Genomic DNA, 23,287 nt, shown 5'->3' on the forward strand with positions numbered 1-23,287 from the left:
AAAAAACACACCCTTTGTCACCTAAGCATGCATCTCTACCCATCATAACACTTCTGTAAAACAGTAAAACATGTTTAAGATCTTCACTTACCTCCTGTATTCAAGAAGATGAACGATCTGAACAAAGAAAATGGATCAACTCTCTTGAAACTCATAAACTCTCAAACCTAAGCTTTTTGCTTCAACCCTTCACCACCTTGTGAAAACCAACAAAACAACCCACTTTGCAGGAGCTGTACAACATAGGAGACGTGGCCAAGCTTCTGGACAGGGTTTGGAGCCAACACCTGTCCAAAATGCTGACTAAGGAAGGCTCAATAGGTGGCTAGCCAACTCAGCTTCGGCTGCCGATTCGCATGCAAAACCATGCAATATTCGGGGGCCGAACCTGACCTGCGGAAGCCGAACATTGGGTACTTTCGACGGCTGAACTTACCTTCGGCGGCCGAACCAGGCAAAAGTCTCCATAGACTTTTCTCTTCCAACCTCAAACCAACTCAAAGCAATTCAACTAAAAACCTTAAAACACATCATAACACTGTAGGAAAACATAAATCCTACCCTTCTAGCGACTTCTGACATCCCGGACTCCACCGGAAAGTAGAATTCCGATGCCGGACTCCAGCCGGGTATTACATTCTCCCCCCTTAAGAACATTCGTCCTCGAATGATTCTAAAACAAATAACACATGAAACGGAGGAAACTAACCTCAAAACAAATATGGATACTGCTGGAGCATAGACTCCCGCGTCTCCCAGGTGCACTCTTCTAGATTATGGTGGTTCCATAGAACTTTCACCATCGGAATCTCCTTGTTTCGTAGCTGTCTGATCTGTGTGTCCAGAATCCGCACTGGCTGCTCTATATAGGTGAGATCTGTATCAATCTCCACCTCAGGCTCACTCAGAACCTGATTCGGATCTGACACAAACTGCCGTAGCATAGAAACATGAAATACCGGGTGAATTCTCTCCATAGAAGGAGGTAAATCCAGCTTATACGACACATTTCCGATCCTCTGTAAAATCTCAAAGGGTCCAATGTACCGTGGAGCTAACTTACCCTTCTTCCCAAAGCGAACCATTCCTTTCATTGGAGACACTTTCAGCAATACCATACTACCCTCCTGAAACTCTAATTGTTTTCTGCGAATGTCTGCATAACTTTTCTGTCTGCTCTGCGCTGTTCTGATTCTCTCTCTGATCAAGGGCACCACTCTACTGGTAAACTCTACTAACTCTGGCCCTGCAAGAGCCTTCTCTCCTATCTCTTCCCAACAAACAGGGGATCTGCACTTCCTCCCATACAAAGCTTCATAAGGAGCCATTCCTATGCTCGCATGATGGCTGTTATTGTAGGCAAACTCCACCAAAGGTAGATGCTGCCTCCAAGAACCGCCAAAGTCTAACACACACAGTCGAAGCATATCCTCTATGGTCTGGATGGTCCTCTCTGACTGTCCATCAGTCTGTGGGTGGAAAGCAGTGCTAAACTCTAATCTCGTGCCCAAAGCACTCTGCAGACTTCGCCAATAGCGGGAGGTAAACTGAGGTCCTCTGTCTGAAACTATAGACACTGGAACACCATGTAATCTCACTATCTCATCCAGATAGACCTGTGCCAACTTATCCACAGAATAGTTACTCCGAACTGGAAGAAAATGAGCAGATTTCGTGAGTCTGTCCACAATCACCCATATAGAGTCTATCCTGTTGGACGCTGCTGGTAAACCCACTACAAAATCCATGGCTATGTTCTCCCATTTCCACTCTGGAATGGGCAATGGGTTAAGCATTCCAGCTGGTTTCTGATGCTCTAGTTTCACCCTCTGGCAAACTTCACAGGCTGTCACAAACTGCGCCACTTCTTTCTTCATGGCTGGCCACCAATAAACCTTTTTCAGATCCTGGTACATCTTGGTGGCTCCTGGGTGAACACTATATCTTGCATTATGAGCTTCCCTCATAATGCCTTCCTTCACACTGCTCCTATCTGGTACACAAAGTCGACTCCCGTAGCGAAGGATCCCTTTGCTGTCAAATCTGAACTCTGCACTGTTGCCTGACTGAACAGTCCTGGCAATTTTCATCAACTCAGGGTCCTCATGCTGTCTCTGAGCTATCTGCTCCAGAAACACAGGTGTCACTCTCATCTGTGCTATCAATGCACCTGTACCAGACAACTCTAACTGTAACCCTTCTTCTAAGAGCTTGTAAAGCTCCATCACAACTGGTCTCCGCTCTGCTGCTATATGGGATAAACTGCCTAGTGACTTCCGGCTCAGGGCGTCTACTACAACATTCGCCTTACCCAGATGATACTGGATCTTACAATCATAATCACTGAGCAATTCTACCCATCTCCTCTGCCTCAAATTCAGCTCTCTCTGACTCAAGATGTATTGTAAACTCTTGTGATCAGTGAAGATCTCGTATTGAACCCCGTAGAGGTAATGCCGCCACATCTTAAGTGCAAAGATAACTGCTGCCATCTCTAGGTCGTGGGTAGGGTAATTCAACTCGTGCTTCTTCAACTGTCTAGAAGCATAAGCTATCACCCTCTCACTCTGCATCAAAACACAACCCAATCCCATGCGAGATGCATCACAGAACACTGTGAAATCCTCATTACTCATAGGCAGAGCTAACACTGGTGCTGTGGTCAATCTCCGCTTGAGCTCCTCGAAGCTCTCTTCACACTGGTCTGACCAGACAAACTTCTGGTTCTTCTGAGTCAGTTTGGTCATTGGAGCTGCTATCTTTGAGAAGTTCTGCACGAACCTCCTGTAGTAACCTGCCAGTCCCAGAAAGCTTTTAATCTCAGTCACTATCGTGGGTCTGGGCCAGTTAGCTACAGCCTCTATCTTCTTGGGGTCTACCTCGATACCATCTGCTGATACCACGTGTCCCAAGAAGGCAATGCTCCTCAACCAAAACTCACACTTCGAGAACTTGGCATACAATCCATGTTCTCTCAGTGTCTGCAACACTATCCTCAGATGCTGGGCATGCTCCTCTGCATCTCTGGAATACACTAAAATATCATCGATGAAAACAATGACAAAGTGATCCAGAAACTCACTGAAAACTCTGTTCATGAGATCCATGAACGCTGCAGGGGCGTTAGTCAACCCGAACGGCATCACTAAGAACTCATAATGCCAATATCTGGTCCTGAACGCTGTCTTAGGCACATCTGCCTCTCTGACTCTCAACTGATGATACCCGGATCTCAGATCTATTTTCGAGAAACAACCTGCTCCAGCTAGCTGGTCAAATAGATCATCAATCCTCGGTAGAGGATACCTATTCTTGATAGTGACCTTGTTCAACTGTCTGTAGTCGATACAAAGTCTGAGGGATCCATCCTTCTTTCTGACAAAGAGCACTGGAGCACCCCAAGGTGAGGTACTAGGGCGGATGAAACCCTTATCTACCAAGTCCTGCAACTGCTCTTTTAACTCTTTTAACTCTGCTGGCGCCATCCTGTAGGGAGGAATAGAGATAGGTCTGGTACCTGACAGCAATTCAATTTCAAACCCTATCTCCCTATCAGGTGGGAGTCCTGGTAAATCGTCTGGGAAGACATCGAGAAACTCTCGAACTACTGGTACTGTGGCTGGTTCCCTAACCTGACTGTCTAGCTCTCTCACATGAGCTAGAAACCCCTGACAACCCCTCCTAAACAAACGACGAGCCTGAAGGGCTGAAATCATACCTCTGGGTGTACCTCTCCTGTCTCCTCTGAAGACACACTCTGACCCATCCTGGTCTCTGAGACTCACTAGCTTCTCTCTACAGTCCAAAGTAGCACTATATGTAGATAACCAATCCATCCCTAGAATGACATCAAAATCCGTCAAATCTAGAACCACAAGGTCAGCTGGAAGGTATCTACCTTCTATAAACACTGGACTGAAACGACAGACTGACACTACCACTGATGGGTCACATTTAGGTCCACTGACCCAGAAAGGATACTCTAACTCAGAACTGATCAAACCCAATCTCTCTATGGCTCTCGAAGCAATAAAGGAATGAGAAGCACCGGGGTCCATCAAAGCATACACATCTGAACACCCAATGATGAGATTACCTGACACCACTGTGTTCGACATGTTAACCTCCTCCTGTGTCACTATGAAAATCTGTGCTGGGGCTACCGGATTTCCACCTCGGGAACCTGCTGCTGAAGTAGAGGCTGCCCCTCTCCCTCTACCTCTGCCACTACTCTGAGGCATGACTGGAGCTACTGGCTGTACAACTGGTTGTACCACACTGCCTGAACTCATCTGCTGGGATGGTGCAAATGTCACCTGAGGACAATTCCGAGCAATATGCCCTTCCTGTCCACAGCGAAAACAAGCTGTAGATCCCAACTGACAAACTCCTCCATGTGGTTTTCCGCATCTTCTGCAGACTGGAGCTGTGCCAGAGCTAGAGCCACTACCGATTCCCAGACCTGACTTCACTTTATTCCAGAACTTATTCTTTGTTCCTTTTGCTCTATCCCATCACTTACTGCCTGACGTACCTGCACTGGGGGCCTTCGACCCCGAAGCCTGTGCCTTAGACTGTTTCTGAATACTGGCACTAGCTTCCATTTTCCTGGCTGCGTCCACTATGGTGTGGAAACTCTCCTTTTCTGCTGGAAGAATCAAGGAAGCATACCTGGGATGCAATCTCATAGTATATCTCCTTGCCTTCTTCTGATCAGTATCATAGGCTTGACCCACATACTGAAGCAAATCAAGGAACTTATCGGTGAATTCATCAACACTCATCTCATCTGTCTGTCTCAATTGTTCGAACTCTATTACTTTCATCTCCCGAGAACTGTCAGGAAAAGCCCACCCTGCAAACTCATTGGCGAACTCTCCCCATGACATACTGTCCATTCTCGGCTCCACATAATTCTTGAACCATTCTCTGGCTTTCTTGCATTTTAATGTGAAACCTGCCATCTCAATGGCTCTCCTATCATCTGCTCCCAATTCACTAGTTATCATCCTAACTGCTCTGAGGTAATTAAATGGATCATCTCCCGTGTTGTATTTAGGAGCATCCAGTTTCAAGTACTCCGTCATTTGCACTTTACCTCCAGATGAGCTAGGTTGATGTCTGTCAACAACAGGGGCTACTGGTTCTGGTGGTGGTACTGGTTCATTTGGCTCTGGGTGTGCTGCACTTGGATGGGTAGGGGACGATGGATACATAGGATATGGTGGATAGTAAGAGGGATAAGGCATATATGGCATGTAAGAAGGATATGGCACAAAACTAGAGTACTCCGATATACCTCCCATCGGATACTCTGGGTAGCCAAAACCTGAGGTCTGAGCACCTCCCTGCGACTCTCCCATACCTTCCTCAAAACTGCCTATACCCATGCTATCATCTCTCGACTGATCAATCTCCATCGCTTCCCTCCTTTCCTCTGATCTTCCTCCCCTCACTGTACCTCTTCTGCTCTCGTCGACAGACCTTCTGGGGTCTATTGACGTACCTTCCCTGCTAGATCTCTGTGACCTTGCCCTTGGCAATGCAGGAGGACGAGCAGCTGGTCTCTCACTATCTGGGGGGACTCCAGTCAATCGAGCTGATCGACGAGTTCCTCTCATCTTTACTCTCTGGAACACAACATATAACATAGCACTTTAGCACATAAACAGCACATAGCAATAAGGCACATGCATAACTCATGGCATAAGACAGATAGGACTCAAAACCCTATCCTAGTGGACATGATTTCCTATTGTGCTTGACAACTTCGAAGTTCTATGAGCCCGACACTGTCTCTATAGGTCCGATCATGTGAACCTAGGGCTCTGATACCAATCTGTAACGACCCCAAAATGGACCGTCACCGGCGCTAGGATTCAGGTCGGCTTAAGGCCTCCAGAACCCGTAGCAAGCCTGCTATACTCTCTGTGTACCTGTAAATCCAATACATGATCATACATTTTCTGTAAAAAAAATAAAAAACTCTTTTCTCTGTACCAAGGCTTAACCTGTGCATGCACTATCTCTGTACTCTGTACTCTGTACTCTGTACCCCTGGCTAGAGCTTGCTCTAGATGGGTTAACTCATACCTGTTAAGCCTGGTTTTCACATACAAGAAAACATATACATATACAGATCATGTACATAACAACAGATTTACATCACAACCTACTAAGTCAAGCACATCTGTAACTGAAAACATAACTATTACATCTCTTTAACCATACATGTCCACTCTACACTATTACACATCTCTTTACTCTTTCTGTATCCTGCTGGACTATCCCTGTACACTGTATACTGAACCTGCAAAACTGGGGTTAAGGGAGTGGGATGAGCTCTATAGCCCAGTGAGTAGAACAGTAAAACTTCTCAGTAAAACATGATCTCATGGAATGCGTCAGAACACAGACAAGCCACATCAAGAGTAAACCTGTCACCACATAGTCCCAGTAGCTCTGTGCCAGGGCGTAGAATCGAGCACCTGGTCTTCCTGTCATATATGTATATGTGTATATAACACCTCTGTACTTACCATTGCCAGGGCGTAGTCAAAGGCTCCTGGTCTTAGCTATACCTGCTAGGGCGTAGTCAAAGGCTCCTGGACTTCCTGTCTGAGACTATTGGATCATTCAGCATTCACTCACATCACCAAATAACGATGCAATGCAACATATTCGTGGATACTAATGCAATCGACCTATTGCATAATCATGATGCATGAGATATGCTAAAACATTCCATTGTGCAAGTAAAAGAGTTAAGTTTAGTTCCACTCACCTCCGGCTATCTGGACTGACTGACTCTGCAGGCGCTGAAACTCTGGAGCAGTACTCACTGCTGCTCTCTCTGGTTCCTCTGATCTGTACCTATACAGATGGACTCAAATGAGGGACCAAACAAGCTTATGAATAACCCTATTAAATTCCCCAAGAATCCCCTTAACCTCACTCTAACATCCATGCAAAGCATGCAAAAGGAAGCTGGACAGAACACTTTCGGCGGTAGGTTCGGCGGCCGAAAGTCCTCTCCAGAGACAAAACTCAAGCACCTTCGGCGGCCGAATCTCAAGCTTCGGCGGCCGAACCCTTTTGGGGGCAAGTTTCAGGGGCCAAAAGGCACTCCAGAGACGAAAGTCTCTAACCTTCGGCGGCCGAATCCCCCAAACAGAGCCGAACATACAAAACTTGCGGGGGCAAGCTGTGGCAGCCTAAGCCACCATGCAAGAGGTTCGGCGGCTGAATGAACCTTCGGCTGCCGAACCTGAGTTCATCCAGAACTCAGCCCCGACGGCAAACAAGCTCCTCCATCCCTTCAATCCCTCAAATCATGCACACTTCAACTCCTCAACACACATATACTCATGTACATGTATAAAGGGGTCCAAAACTACCTACAAACCCCAACATAACATCTCCCGTGTTGTATGTAGGAGCATCCAGTTTCAAGTACTCCGTCATTTGCACTTTACCTCCAGATGAGCTAGGTTGATGTCTGTCAACAACAGGGGCTACTGGTTCTGGTGGTGGTACTTGTTCATTTGGCTCTGGGTATGCTGCACTTGGATGGGTAGGGGATGATGGATACATAGGATATGGGGGGTAATACGGATAAGGCATATAAGGCATGTAAGAAGGATATGGCACAAAACTAGAGTACTCCGACATACCTCCCATCGGATACTCTGGATAGCCAAAACCTGAGGTCTGAGCACCTCCCTGTGACTCTCCCATACCTTCCTCAAAACTGCCTATACCCATGCTATCATCTCTCGACTGATCAATCTCCATCGCTTCCCTCCTTTCCACTGATCTTCCTCCCCTCACTGTACCTCTTCTGCTCTCGTCGACAGACCTTCTGGGGTCTATTGACGTACCTTCCCTGCTAGATCTCTGCGACCTTGCCCTTGGCAATGCAGGAGGATGAGCAGCTGGTCTCTCACTATCTGGGGGGACTCCAGTCAATCGAGCTGATCGACGAGTTCCTCTCATCTTTACTCTCTGGAAAACAACAACACATAACATAACACTTGAGCACATAAACAGCACATAGCAATAAGGCACATGCATAACTCATGGCATAACACAGATAGGACTCAAAACCCTATCCTAGTGGACATGATTTCCTATTGTGCTTGACCACTTCGAAGTTCTATGAGCCCGACACTGTCTCTATAGGTCCGATCATGTGAACCTAGGGCTCTGATACCAATCTGTAACGACCCCAAAATGGACCGTCACCGGCGCTAGGATTCAGGTCGGCTTAAGGCCGCCAGAACCCGTAGCAAGCCTGCTATACTCTCTGTGTACCTGTAAATCCAATACATGATCATACATTTTCTGCGAAAAAAAATAAAACAACTCTCTTTTCTCTGTACCAAGGCTTAACCTGTGCATGCACTATCTCTGTACTCTGTACTCTGTACTCTGTACCCCTGGCTAGAGCTTGCTCTAGATGGGTTAACTCATACCTGTTAAGCCTGGTTTTCACATACAGGAAAACATATACATATACAGATCATGTACATAACAACAGATTTACATCACAACCTACTAAGTCAAGCACATCTGTAACTGAAAACATAACTATTACATCTCTTTAACATGACATGTCCACTCTACACTATTACACATCTCTTTACTCTTTCTGTATCCTGCTGGACTGTCCCTGAACACTGTACACTGATCCTGCAAAACTGGGGTTAAGGGAGTGGGATGAGCTCTATAGCCCAGTGAGTAGAACAGTAAAACATCTCGGTAAAACATGATCTCATGAAATGCGTCATAACACAGACAAGCCACATCAAGAGTAAACCTGTCACCACATAGTCCCAGTAGCTCTGTGCCAGGGCGTAGAATCGAGCACCTGGTCTTCCTGTCATATATGTATATGTGTCTATAATACCGTTGTACTTACCATTGCCAGGGCGTAGTCAAAGGCTCCTGGTCTTTGCTATACCTGCCAGGGCGTAGTCAAAGGCTCCTGGACTTTGCTATACCTGCCAGGGCGTAGTCAAAGGCTCCTGGACTTCCTGTCTGTGACTATGGGATCATTCAGCATTTACCCACATCAACAAAGAACTATGCAATGCAACATATTCGTGATTACTAATGCACTCAACCTATGGCATAATTATGATGCATGAGATATGCTAAAACAGTCCATTAGGCAATTAAAAACATTAAGTTTAGTTCCACTCACCTCCGGCTATCTGGACTGACTGACTCTGCAGGCTTCTGGAGCAGTACTCACTGCTGCTCTCTCTGGTTCCTCTGATCTGTACCTATACAGATGGACTCATAATGAGGGACCAAACAAGCTTATGAATAACTCTATTACATTCCCCAAGAATCCCCTTAACCTCACTCTAACATCCATGCAAAGCATGCAAAAGGAAGATGGACATAACACTTTCGGCGGCAGGTTCAGCGGCGGAAAGTCCTCTCCAGAGACGAAACTCAAGCACCTTCGGCGGCCGAATCTCAAGCTTCGGCAGCCGAACCCTTTCGGGGGCAAGTTTCGGGGGCCAAAAGGCACTCCAGAGACGAAAGTCTCTAACCTTCGGCGGCACCTTCGGCGGCCGAATCCCTCAAACAGAGCCGAACATACAAAACTTGCGGGGGCAAGCTGTGGCAGCCTAAGCCACCATGCAAGAGGTTCGGCGGCCGAATGAACCTTCGGCTGCCGAACCTGAGTTCATCCAGAACTCAGCCCCGACGGCAAACAAGCTCCTCCATCCCTTCAATCCCTCAAAACATGCACACTTCAACTCCTCAACACACATATACTCATGTATATGTACACAGGGGTCCAAAACTACCTAAAAACCCCAACAAACACATCAAACATAACACATACTCATGCTTACAAGCTAAACCATCAAAAACACCCTTTGTCACCTAAGCATGCATCTCCATAACACTTCTGTAAAACAGTAAAACATGTTCAAGATCTTCACTTACCTCCTGTCAACACGAAGATGAACGATCTGAACAAAGAAAATGGCTCAACTTCTCTTCAAACTCATAAACACTCAAACCTAAGCTTTTTCACTTCAAAACCTTCAAAAACTTTTGAAAACCAACACACACTTTGCATGAGCTGGGCTTGCAAATAAAGCATGGGAGACGTGGCCAATCTTCTGGACAGGGTTTGGAGCCAACACCTGTCCAAAATGCTGACTAAGGAAGGCTCAATAGGTGGCTAGCCAACTTAGCTTCGGCTGCCGAATCGCATGCAAAACCATGCAACCTTCAGGGGCCGAATCTGAGCTTCGGAAGCCGAACATTGGGCACTTTCGGCGGCCGAACTTACCTTCGGCGGCCGAACCAGGCAAAAGTCTCCATAGACTTTTCTCTTCCAACCTCAACCCAACTCAAAGCAATTCAACTAAAAACCTTAAAACACATCATAACACTGTAGGAAAACATAAATCCTACCCTTCTATAGCATTCCGACACCCCGGATTGACAGAGCTACTGGGACTATGTGGTGACAGGTTTACTCTTGATGTGGCTTGTCTGTGTTCTGACGCATTCCATGAGATCATGTTTTACTGAGAAGTTTTACTGTTCTACTCACGGGGCTATAGAGCTCATCCCACTCCCTTAACCCCAGTTTTGCAGGTTCAGTATACAGTGTACAGGGATAGTCCAACAGGATACAGAAAGAGTAAAGAGATGTGTAATAGTGTAGAGTGGACATGTAATGTTAAAGAGATGTACTAGTTATGTTTTCAGTTACAGATGTGCTTGACTTAGTAGGTTGTGATGTAAATCTGTTGTTATGTACATGATCTGTATCTGTATATGTCTATGTATATGTATATGTACATGATCTGTATACACTGTATACAGAAAGAGTAAAGAGTACATCCCATTAACATTACATGTCCACGCGACACTATTACACATCTCTTTACTCTTTCTGTATCCTGCTGGACTGTCCCTGTACATTGTATACTGAACCTGCAAAACTGGGGTTAAGGGAGTGGGATGAGCTCTATAGCCCAGTGAGTAGAACAGGAAAACATCTCAGTAAAACATGATCGTATGGAATGCGTCAGAACACAGACAAGCCACATCAAGAGTAAACCTGTCACCACATAGTCCCAGTAGCTCTGTGCCAGGGCGTAGAATCGAGCACCTGGTCTTCCTGTCATATATGTATATGTGTATATAACACCTCTGTACTTACCATTGCCAGGGCGTAGTCAAAGGCTCCTGGTCTTTGCTATACCTGCCAGGGCGTAGTCAAAGGCTCCTGGCAATGGTAAGTACAGAGGTGTTATATACACATATACATATATGACAGGAAGACCAGGTGCTCGATTCTACGCCCTGGCACAGAGCTACTGGGACTATGTGGTGACAGGTTTACTCTTGATGTGGCTTGTCTATGTTCTGACGCATTCCATGAGATCATGTTTTACTGAGAAGTTTTACTGTTCTACTCACTGGGCTATAGAGCTCATCCCACTCCCTTAACCCCAGTTTTGTAGGTTCAGTATACAGTGTACAGGGATAGTCCAGCAGGATACAGAAAGAGTAAAGAGATGTGTAATAGTGTAGAGTGGACATGTAATGTTAAAGATATGTACTAGTTATGTTTTCAGTTACAGATGTGCTTGACTTAGTAGGTTGTGATGTAAATTTGTTGTTATGTACATGATCTGTATATGTATATGTTTTCCTGTATGTGAAAACCAGGCTTAACAGGTATGAGTTAACCCATCTAGAGCAAGCTCTAGCCAGGGGTACAGAGTACAGAGTACAGAGTACAGAGTACAGAGATAGTGCATGCACAGGTTAAGCCTTGGTACAGAGAAAAGAGTTTTTTATTTTTTTTACAGAAAATGTATGATCATGTATTGGATTTACAGGTACACAGAGAGTATAGCAGGCTTGCTACGGGTTCTGGCGGCCTTAAGCCGACCTGAATCCTAGAGCTTGTGACGGTCCATTTTGGGGTCGTTACAAAAATAGAGAAGGAATGGATCTAGGATCAGGAAACAGAAGCGAGATGGGAATAGATGTGCAAAGAAGGGATGTAGGGTTACAGGTGAATATGGATGATGAGTCTTTAGATGATGCTCAGACCAAGGATTCTAGAAATTCAAGGTTAGGAGAGAATGATCCCTCCACCTGGAGTACAGCCGCCACAAGAGGCAAAAAGTGGGGGAGAACTAGTACGAAAGGAAATAGAGGTCTGAGAAGGTCAAAGAAGAATAACATAGGGATTAGTGATGCTGGTCCGAGTTCTGGTGTAGATCGACCAAAATGTGTGAGGTGTGGAAGGTTGCATAAGGGAGTCTGTCTGGCAGGGACAACAGGATGTTATAGGTGTGGTCAGGAGGGGCATGTGATTCGTGAGTGTCGTACGATGCCTTGGATAGTTCAGTCCCAGCGGACATTTTCAGGTAGAGATGTTCAGCAGGGGAGAGCCCCATCAGACTCAGTGGTGCCAGGAATGCTCATTTTGAGAGCTTTAATGGTATTTTTGTTTTTGTGGACCCTAGTGGGATTAAGAGTAACAGACTGTAATAGAGTTAAATGTTCAGAGCAGAAGAGTAAAAGTAAGTAAGATAAAGCAGGAAAAATATAAGAGAGATAGATCAAGAAAAAGAGAAAAAGAAAAAGTAAGAGTGAACTCAGAAAGAGATTAGAGTCAGTTTGGGATTGGGTGGTAGTTGAGGCAGAGAAAAGGGTCAGCCTTTTCTTGACGGTTCCCGAGGAAAGTTCCGTTAGCTTTAGCTTGGATCCTTACCCTGATTTAGTAGGAGGCTAACACATCGGACACGGTGATGTTCGATACGTGCACTTGGAAGTGTTTGGATGTGTATGCTATTTGTTTTGGACCCCAGTGTTTCACTTTCCTTGTCGTTTGTGAGCCGTTGATAGAGTGGGTTCGATGACTTCTAGGCTTAGAGTGTTTTTCTTGGGTCAGTGAACCTGAGTATGATCCATCTGAGGTAGAGTCAGTCAGTTCAGTTCAGAGTTTGTGGTGAGTAGATGCGATTGCTAGACTTGACTGTGTGAGGTCATTCTAGGGCGGATTGGCTAACTACTCATAGTACTACCTGTGTCGATGGAGACAAGGTAGGGACACTTAGAGTGCCGGATGGATCAGTGCTAGTCTTTTAGGGGGACAAAGTAAAAGGGTTTCAATCCCTTGACCCACAGCAGATAGTAGTCCCTGGTATAAGCCTTGAGGGCCATTTCAGATTGGCATATCTGAGTAACAGTAGTTAAGCCTACAGAGTTTTACAGGATTGTTGAGTAGTTTTGTATCATGTATGGGATGTATCAGGTACACAGAGAGTATAGTTGGCTTGCTACGGGTCCCGGCGGCCTTAAGCCGATCTAGATCCTAGTGCCAGTGATGGTTCGGGCTGTTACAGAGGGGTACCGGTTTTCGAGCTGTTACAGACACCCGGCTAACTCAGGTATCGGAATTCCTACCGTTCGGAGGAATTCGTAGATTTCAGAGATTTCTAGAAGGGTAATAGAAAGGTTTTCTAAAATGTTTTTAAGTATTTTAAAGGTTTCGAATGCAATAGGGTTGAGTTTTGAAGAGAAAAGACTATGGGGACATTTGCCAGGTTCAGCCGTCGAAGGTAATGTTCGGCCGCCGAAAGTGCTTTAGATTCAGCCCCCGAAGTTCAAGTTCGGCCCCCGAACGTTGCATGGTTTTGCATGCGATTCGGCTGCCGAAGCTGAAGGTCAGTCACCTATAAAGCATTCTCAGTCGGTGATTTGGACAGGTGTTGCCTCCAGAGCATTGCCAGAGGAGAGGCCACGTCCGTCATGAGTCATCGTCATGGTTTTGTTCAAGTTTGTAACGTTTTAAAGTGTTTTAATATGGTTTTGAAGGTTTTTGGGTTAAAAAGCTAAGTTTTGAGGTTTGGTGAGTTAGAAGAGGAGTTGGTTCAGTTTTCTTTGTTCAGGTCGTTCATCTTCTTGTCTCCAAGAGGTAAGTGAAGATCTTGACCTTGTTTTGATGTTGTACAGGGGTTTTATGGAGGTTTAGTAGAGATGCATGGTTAGGTTTTAAGGGATATTTTGATGGTTTATGCATGAAAGCATGTTTATGTGTTACGATATGTTGTTTGTTGGGGTTTTTAGGTAGTTTTGGACCCCTTTGTGTATATACTCTAGTATATGTGGGTTAAGGAGTTGTGTTATGCATGTTTTGAGGGTTGCAATGGATTGAGGAGCTTGGTTGTGCACGAAGCTGAGTTCTGGATGAACTCAGGTTCGGGAGCCGAAAGTAGAGCTTCGGCCGCCGAAGGTACTTGAGTTTCGGCTCTGGAGAGGACATTCGGCCGCCGAACCTGCCGCCGAAAGTGTTCTGTCCAGCCTTTTTTTGCATGCTTTATGTGATTGTTCTACGAGCTTTTCGAGGGGTTTTGGGGGAGTTGTTTAAGAGTTGTATACGAGTTATTCAGAGTATGTTTGACACCTCATTCGAGTCCATTTATGTAGGCTTGGACCCGAGGGATCGAGGAGGTCACCAGAGTTAGGTGTTACGGAGTCAGTCGGTTTCTGCTTGAGGAGCAGAGGTGAGTAGAACTAACCTTAAGCTTTTATACTACGAAAATGGAATGCTTTTAGCATATTTCATGCATCATGAGTACTATGCGTATACAATAGGGTGAATGCATTAGAATCACGGTTATGTTACATTGCATTATTATGTGAAGGTGGGACGGACATGGAGTAAGACCCATTAGCCCTTGAGTTTTATATTACGAAGTCATGTGGTGCTCCTTAGAGGGCCAGGCATATACGAAGTCCTGTGGTGCCCTTTTTAGGGCCGGGCAATGAGCTGAGGGATTTTGTGGGTCAGTCCGTCCGTGATGTGATTTGTTTGTGCAGTGATGCATTTCATGAAAGCATATAATTAATGAATTGTTTTCAGTGTTTCTACTCACTGGGCTTAGAAGCTCATCCCACTCCCTTAACCCCAGTTTTGCAGGTTCTGAGATAGCTATGGGAAGTCAAAGTCAGCAAGAGTACAGAGGAACGTTATTGATAAAGCCAAAATTAGACCCATTTTCTATGTTTATATTTATGTCAATTTACACATTTTCTACCTAACTTTGTGGTTTTTGTCTTATTTTGTAGGAAATGGAGCAAAATGGTAATTTGGCTAAAATGGCCTTAATTCTGCCCAAAAGACAGCAAAAGAGAATAAGCATGGTTTGCCCAACTTGATTGCCCAAGCCAAGGAGAAGCTGAGATAAAGAGGAAAAAGTGATAAAGTATGCTGTCCAGACTGTTTGCCCAAACAGCACTGGGCAAACAGCAAAGAAAGTCAGAAACAGAGCATATGCAGCCAACAGTGATCCCAGACAGCCTGTTTGCCCAAACAGCGACGGGCAAACAGCACCAGCAGGCAAAAAACCAGCAGAATCTGTCAAACTTGCTGACCAAGTCAACACGAATCCCCACGCACTCCAAACACGTGGGATAGCTCAGAAACACCTATTTACACCTCAGCACACTCTCCTACATATTCAGGAAGCCAAGAAATAAAAAGACAAGAATGCCCTCCAAGAATTCAAGACTAAATAGGAAAAAGAGTCCCAAACTAAAAAGGAAAATTAGGGCAGCCTCTTCACCTATAAAAAGGCATGCAAACCAGCAAAGAGGACATCCTGGAATTCAGGGGACTATCCTTGGATCAAGACACCTACGGCAGAAGCTGCACCAGCAGCTGCGCCCTTGCGCTAGCCCTTCTTCTTCCTTTTTCTTGTTTTCTTTCTTTTCTTTTATGTTAGTTTCAGCCATGAGTGGCTGAAACCCTTTTGCTAGTTGAAGAATAAGGTGAAACTTTGGTTGTTCATGGATTGTGAGATCTGAACCTTTGTGTTAATCTTTTATTAATCAATATTTATGCAATTTTGTGCTTAATTAATTGTTGCCTTGTTATCTTAATCAAATTGGCCTATTGATTATTGATTGCAAAGTTATAAATCTGTTTGTTTGGATAATTCTTAGTCCGTAATTGCTGGAATTGTTCACACACAAGAACACTTGGTGTAAAAAACCAAGAAATTGCATAATCTAGCAATATCACCATGCTTATGGGTAGCTAGAATTAGGTTTCTCTTTCTCTTAATGCAATCAACAATTGTTTGTTGCCTATGGCCCAAGGACGTTCCTTGGCAATTTGTTGATTAGTGATTGATTAGAGGACGTTCCCTAATTGATCTAAGCTTAAGGAGGGATTTGGTTGGTGAGAAGCTTCTTCCACCTCCTAAACTAATTTATTGAACCTAATAAAAGAATCTTTTGTGTCAATGATCAATCCCAACAACTAAAGTGGATCCAATTCTTCAACTAGGCTTTTCTCATTATTGATTTCTCTTTACTTTATTACTTGCTTTACTTGCTTGCTTTCAATTCTAGTTTAGACATCAAATCTTCAAAACCCCCAATTTTACTTTTATTGTCTCTTTATTTACTTGGTCTTGATAAGAAGAATAAATAGTATTGATTCCCTGTGGATACGATCCCTTTGCCACTGTCTACAAGTTATTAAATTGTTGGTAACCAAAAGGGTTATTTTTGACCGGCCTCGACAACCGACTGTCAAAAATTGGCGCCGTTGCCGGGGAATCAATTTAACTAATCTATTTTTCTTTCATGACCAGGTCTGGACGCAAGGACATTCAACCTTACGATCCAGAAATTGAACGCACATCAAGGCAACTAAAGAAGAGGAACCAAGCCTCAAAAGTATCCACATCAACAGCTGCTGTCCAAACAGCCCCTGTTGAAGCCTCTACTGTCCAAACAAGGGACAGCACATACAAAATCTGCCATAACAGAACTTGGAGTTGCTGTTCGAATAGAACCAGCAACATTCTTAATCACACCAAACCATTGCAGATCTGAATCATGGAGGAGGTAAGTACATCTAATCTCCCTTCTCAAATTCCTGACATAACCTCTATTGTGGAAAGATATGTCTTAGCTCTACAGGCTCGAAAACTTCAGCAATCCCAACCATGTAGGATATGTGCATATGTAGGACATCTAACCTCTGAATGTCCTACACTTTATGAGGATGACCAACAAGTAGATGCATTTGGAGGATACTATAGCCAGCCAAGACATGATCCCTACCTTGATACATACAATCCATATTGGGGAGACCATCCGAATTATGATTATGCTGGGGTTGACCACTACCAGAACTACCAAGGAAATCAAGCTCAACCAGCACCTCCAAATTTCAATGACACTCTTGATGAGGTAGTGAAGACTATGCAAATGATGCAACAGCAAATGGATCAAATGGCCACCTCGTTAAGTGCAATCATGTTGTGAAGAGAGCAAGAACTTCAAGATGTATGGGATGATGATGAAAGTCCCCAAGAAACAGAACCTGCTGCTGTCCAAACACCAGCAACTTCTGGAAGTGCCCCAACTGAACCAGAACCTGTTGATGGTTTAGACATCATTGATTATTGGAGCCAAGAAACTTTTGATATAAATCAAAATGATATGCTAACCAATGATTTTTGTAGGGAGGACAGCCAAGAAGATGAAAAGAGCCAAGTGGAGCTGCAACACACAGCAAAGGACTTCTGCCTAGAGCAGACAGACTGTTGTTTGCCCAAACAGACTGGGCAAACAAGCAAACAGGCGGCAGAACATGCAGATGACTGTTTGCCCAAACAACCTGCAAAGGCAGATCAGGCAAGCCTCTGTCTGCCCAAACAGGTTCAGCAGCCAACTGAGACAGAATGCAGACCACCCAAGTCAATTCAGCAAGAAAACCTCAGTTTGCCCACATCAGTTGCCCAAACGGCTGTGGCAGAACACTGTTCACCTGCAAAATCAGCAGAAAAGCAACCATCAAGTTACTGTTTACCCAAACCAGCTGTACAGAAAGAACAAAAAGATTGCAGTTTGCCCAAACAGCAACAACAGGCAGACTCTTGTTTGCCCGAACAACAGCCAGCAAAGGAACATGAGGAAAGTTGTTGTTTGCCCAAACGGCATGAAAAAGGAGAATCCAGCACAACCAGATTTCTGGCACAAGCAAGTTACTGTTTGCCCGAACCACCAGCAGAGGAAAAGGAGGCAGAAGCTTGTTTGCCCAAACAAGCTATGCAGATTGTATAAGAAAATTGCTGTTTGCCCAAACAGCAAGTCAAGGCAGAATCCTGTTTGCCCAAACAGCAAGTCAAGACAGATTGCTGTTCGCCCAAACAGCAACATAAGGTAGAATTTATTTTGCCCGAATTCGATACTAAATTGCAGCTACCTATGGAGAAACATGCATTGGAGTTCCAAGTGCTGCCCAATCATCTCAAAAATGCAAACACAAGGGCCAGAAGTACACCTCACCTCAAAGAGGAGGAGCTAATCATGTTACTTCATGAGTACATGAAAGAAATAGGAGGGGTGATGACCAAATCCAAAGGCGCGCTACACTTCTTATTCAATGCAGTTGGGACCCTTTTCCCTCCCCCAATTACTTGAGCCTTGATCAAATGGAGAAGGTCCAGTCCGTGACCTTAAACAAGGGCGCACCACACAAACCACACCAAGGGAGTACTCAATTTTCTTTGAACTTTATTTTTCCAATACATGAGCTAGGTGTGGGGGTGCACATTTTTGAATTTTATTTTTAGTCATTTTTAGTTTTAGTTCGAATAGCCACATTTTTGCTTTCAGCTAAAAAAAAAAAAAAAAAAAAAAAAAAAAAAACAGAGATATGTCATTGTTTGCCCAAACAGCATGGGCAAACAACCAGGAGTGCAGAAATCAGTACCATAACCCACTTCCAGGTTTTTAGTTATTTTGCAGGTTAAAGTTGGATGACCAACCTGTTTGCCCACACAAGCTGGGCAAACAGCATAGATAACTCAGAAAAAGTTGGCACACTGTCTGCCCACACAGCAAGCTACCTGTTCGACCAGCTTGTTTGTCCACACGGCTGGGCAAACAACAAGCCTTCACACAGAATGCTGCAGAAATTCCACCTGTTCTACCAGCCTGTTTGCCCAAACTGACTGGGCCAACACCCAAGGCAGCAACAGCAACAAGGAAGAAATCCTTAACAGGGCAGTACTTTCTTCATCTTTATTCAATATTCTATTATGCCCTTCCCATAACAACTCTTCTTCTTCTCAAAACTTCTTGTTGCTGCACAAAATGGACAAAACCTTTGCATTTTCTGCTGTCCCACTGCATGACAGCATGTTTGGGCATCACACAAACAGCACTAGTGGGCCAACCAGCAGCATACCAAGCTGTTTGCCCACACAAGCTGGTCAAACACCTGCAGCAGGTCAGCAAGCAGCCTATATCAGTAGGCCTACTAACCAGCAGTCCACCACCAAACAGCATATCTTGCCACCTGCACGCAGAGACAGCTAGTTCACCCAGCTGTTTGCCCAAACAGCACTGGGCAAACAACCACACCAGGGAAGTACCAGTTTTTCTTTTTGAACTTTAATTTTTCCATACATTGAGGACAATGCATGATTTAGGTGTGGGGGTGCATATCTCTGAATTTTACTTTTAAGTTTATTTTTGCTTTAATCTTTAGTTTGCTTGCATTAGGCAAAATTTTTTCATTTTTATGCTTTCAATAATACACACACAACCACAACCAACCTTCTTCTTCTTTTTTTTGGTTTGCTTTACTCAAATACATAGACTATGTTGGATGAGCCTTCTTTCCATGACCCCATTGATGTGATAACTCTTTAAACCTAAGTTGAATCACTTGTAGTGAGTTGCATTCATTTTTGGGAATTTCCTTTTGAATTGAATCTTTGAGTTTGCCATGGTGAAAAATATATTGATGACCCTCAATTGATTGAGAATAAATTTAAATTGTGTGAATGAATTTAATGTGACTTGATTTAGCAATTGGTGTTGATTTGCCCAAATCATTGAGAGAAAGAAAATTCAGCAAAGGCAAAGACCTCAAAAGCACAAATTGAAAATTGTTCTAATGGTCAAAAGACTATGAACAAGGCTAGTAGCCACTTGGATAGGTGATCAACTGAAAATCTAAACCTTCAAATCAAAAATAGGTTGGTGACCTTTCCAAGCAAGATCTAAAGTGCAAAAGCCTGAATAAAGTACTTCAAGGTAAGGGCAAGTCAATCCAAAAGCTAGAAAAAGTCTTAACATATAATGTGCATGATCTCTCTTGAGGAAAACAAATCCTAGCCATGGTAAGTAAAGGGAGACAAGGAAAAGAGGAAAGTAACCTTGGTGCATGCACACTTCACTACAATGCTTCAAAGTAGGGGTCTAGGGTATGAGCTTAAGTGGTAATAAGGATCAAGTGGAAAAAGAAGCTTGTTTGACTAAACCTATTTGCTTGAGGACAAGCAAAGGGCTAGGTGTGGGGGTATTTGATAAAGCCAAAATTAGACCCATTTTCTATGTTTATATTTATGTCAATTTACACATTTTCTACCTAACTTTGTGGTTTTTGTCTTATTTTGTAGGAAATGGAGCAAAATGGTAATTTGGCTAAAATGGCCTTAATTCTGCCCAAAAGACAGCAAAAGAGAATAAGCATGGTTTGCCCAACTTGATTGCCCAAGCCAAGGAGAAGCTGAGATAAAGAGGAAAAAGTGATAAAGTATGCTGTCCATACTGTTTGCCCAAACAGCACTGGGCAAACAGCAAAGAAAGTCAGAAACAGAGCATATGCAGCCAACAGTGATCCCAGACAGCCTGTTTGCCCAAACAGCGACGGGCAAACAGCACCAGCAGGCAAAAAACCAGCAGAATCTGTCAAACTTGCTGACCAAGTCAACACGAATCCCCACGCACTCCAAACACGTGGGATAGCTCAGAAACACCTATTTACACCTCAGCACACTCTCCTACATATTCAGGAAGCCAAGAAATAAAAAGACAAGAATGCCCTCCAAGAATTCAAGACTAAATAGGAAAAAGAGTCCCAAACTAAAAAGGAAAATTAGGGCAGCCTCTTCACCTATAAAAAGGCATGCAAACCAGCAAAGAGGACATCCTGGAATTCAGGGGACTATCCTTGGATCAAGACACCTACGGCAGAAGCTGCACCAGCAGCTGCGCCCTTGCGCCAGCCCTTCTTCTTCCTTTTTCTTGTTTTCTTTCTTTTCTTTTATGTTAGTTTCAGCCATGAGTGGCTGAAACCCTTTTGCTAGTTGAAGAATAAGGTGAAACTTTGGTTGTTCATGGATTGTGAGATCTGAACCTTTGTGTTAATCTTTTATTAATCAATATTTATGCAATTTTGTGCTTAATTAATTGTTGCCTTGTTATCTTAATCAAATTGGCCTATTGATTATTGATTGCAAAGTTATAAATCTGTTTGTTTGGATAATTCTTAGTCCGTAATTGCTGGAATTGTTCACACACAAGAACACTTGGTGTAAAAAACCAAGAAATTGCATAATCTAGCAATATCACCATGCTTATGGGTAGCTAGAATTAGGTTTCTCTTTCTCTTAATGCAATCAACAATTGTTTGTTGCCTATGGCCCAAGGACGTTCCTTGGCAATTTGTTGATTAGTGATTGATTAGAGGACGTTCCCTAATTGATCTAAGCTTAAGGAGGGATTTGGTTGGTGAGAAGCTTCTTCCACCTCCTAAACTAATTTATTGAACCTAATAAAAGAATCTTTTGTGTCAATGATCAATCCCAACAACTAAAGTGGATCCAATTCTTCAACTAGGCTTTTCTCATTATTGATTTCTCTTTACTTTATTACTTGCTTTACTTGCTTGCTTTCAATTCTAGTTTAGACATCAAATCTTCAAAACCCCCAATTTTACTTTTATTGTCTCTTTATTTACTTGGTCTTGATAAGAAGAATAAATAGTATTGATTCCCTGTGGATACGATCCCTTTGCCACTGTCTACAAGTTATTAAATTGTTGGTAACCAAAAGGGTTATTTTTGACCGGCCTCGACAACCGACTGTCAGTTATGCATGAATGTAATCGTATAGTGGACATGATATCATTAAAAGCTTAGTTGTAATGTAATGTATAGCTATGTACTGTCATATACTGGATAGACTTGTGCTTTCCCTAGTGTCTTTGCTGTCGAGTGATGTATGAATAATCCCTTTGTACATGAATCCTGTTTTACGTTTCTTGATGAGAAATGTGTGAGTTAGGCTTAATGTATGGCTTTGATGAGATACTAGTGGGATGTGTTACAGAGTAAAAGGGTTTCAATCCCTTGACCCACAGCAGATAGTAGTCCCTGGTATAGGCCCTGAGGGCCATTTCAGATTGGCATATCTTAGTAACAGTAGTTAAGCCTACAGAGTTTTACAGGATTGTTGAGTAGTTTTGTATCATGTATGGGATGTATCAGGTACACAGAGAGTATAGTTGGCTTGCTACGGGTTCCGGCGGCCTTAAGCCGATCTGGATCCTAGTGCCAGTGATGGTTCGGGCCGTTACAGAGGGGTATCGGTTTCCGGGCTGTTACAGATTGGTATCAGAGCATAGGGCCTCCTAAGTATGGTGTGTGAGCATTTTTGTTCAAGGAGTAGAGAGATCCCACATCGGAAAGAGGTTGGTTTAGAGTCATAGGAAGGCAAGCACAAAAAGTTAAATCATGTCCACTAGGCTAAGATATTGAGATTTTGTTTTTGCATGCTGGTGTGATATGCCATGACTATATGCGTGTGCATAACTGTTATGCTATGTATGCTATGCATGTATATGTTGTACGTTCATGTGTTTTTCATATGAACTATCTGTGAGCTAATGTTTGTTTGTTTGTGTTTTGTGCTTCAGAAGAGCGAAGATGAGTGGGGTTAGTCCACAGATTGATTCAGATCCGTCTGAGGGGTCTTTTGATGAAAATAGAGAAGGAATGGATCTAGGATCAGGAAACAGAAGCGAGATGGGAATAGATGTGCAAAGAAGGGATGTAGGGTTACAGGTGAATATGGATGATGAGTCTTTAGATGATGCTCAGACCAAGGATTCTAGAAATTCAAGGTTAGGAGAGAATGATCCCTCCACCTGGAGTACAGCCGCCACAAGAGGCAAAAAGTGGGGGAGAACTAGTACGAAAGGAAATAGAGGTCTGAGAAGGTCAAAGAAGAATAACATAGGGATTAGTGATGTTGGTCCGAGTTCTGGTGTAGATCGACCAAAATGTGTGAGGTGTGGAAGGTTGCATAAGGGAGTCTGTCTGGCAGGGACAACAGGATGTTATAGGTGTGGTCAGGAGGGGCATGTGATTCGTGAGTGTCGTACGATGCCTTGGATAGTTCAGTCCCAGCGGAC

This window comes from Manihot esculenta, chromosome 8, assembly GCF_001659605.2.
Source record: "Manihot esculenta cultivar AM560-2 chromosome 8, M.esculenta_v8, whole genome shotgun sequence".
Taxonomy (NCBI): domain Eukaryota; kingdom Viridiplantae; phylum Streptophyta; class Magnoliopsida; order Malpighiales; family Euphorbiaceae; genus Manihot; species Manihot esculenta.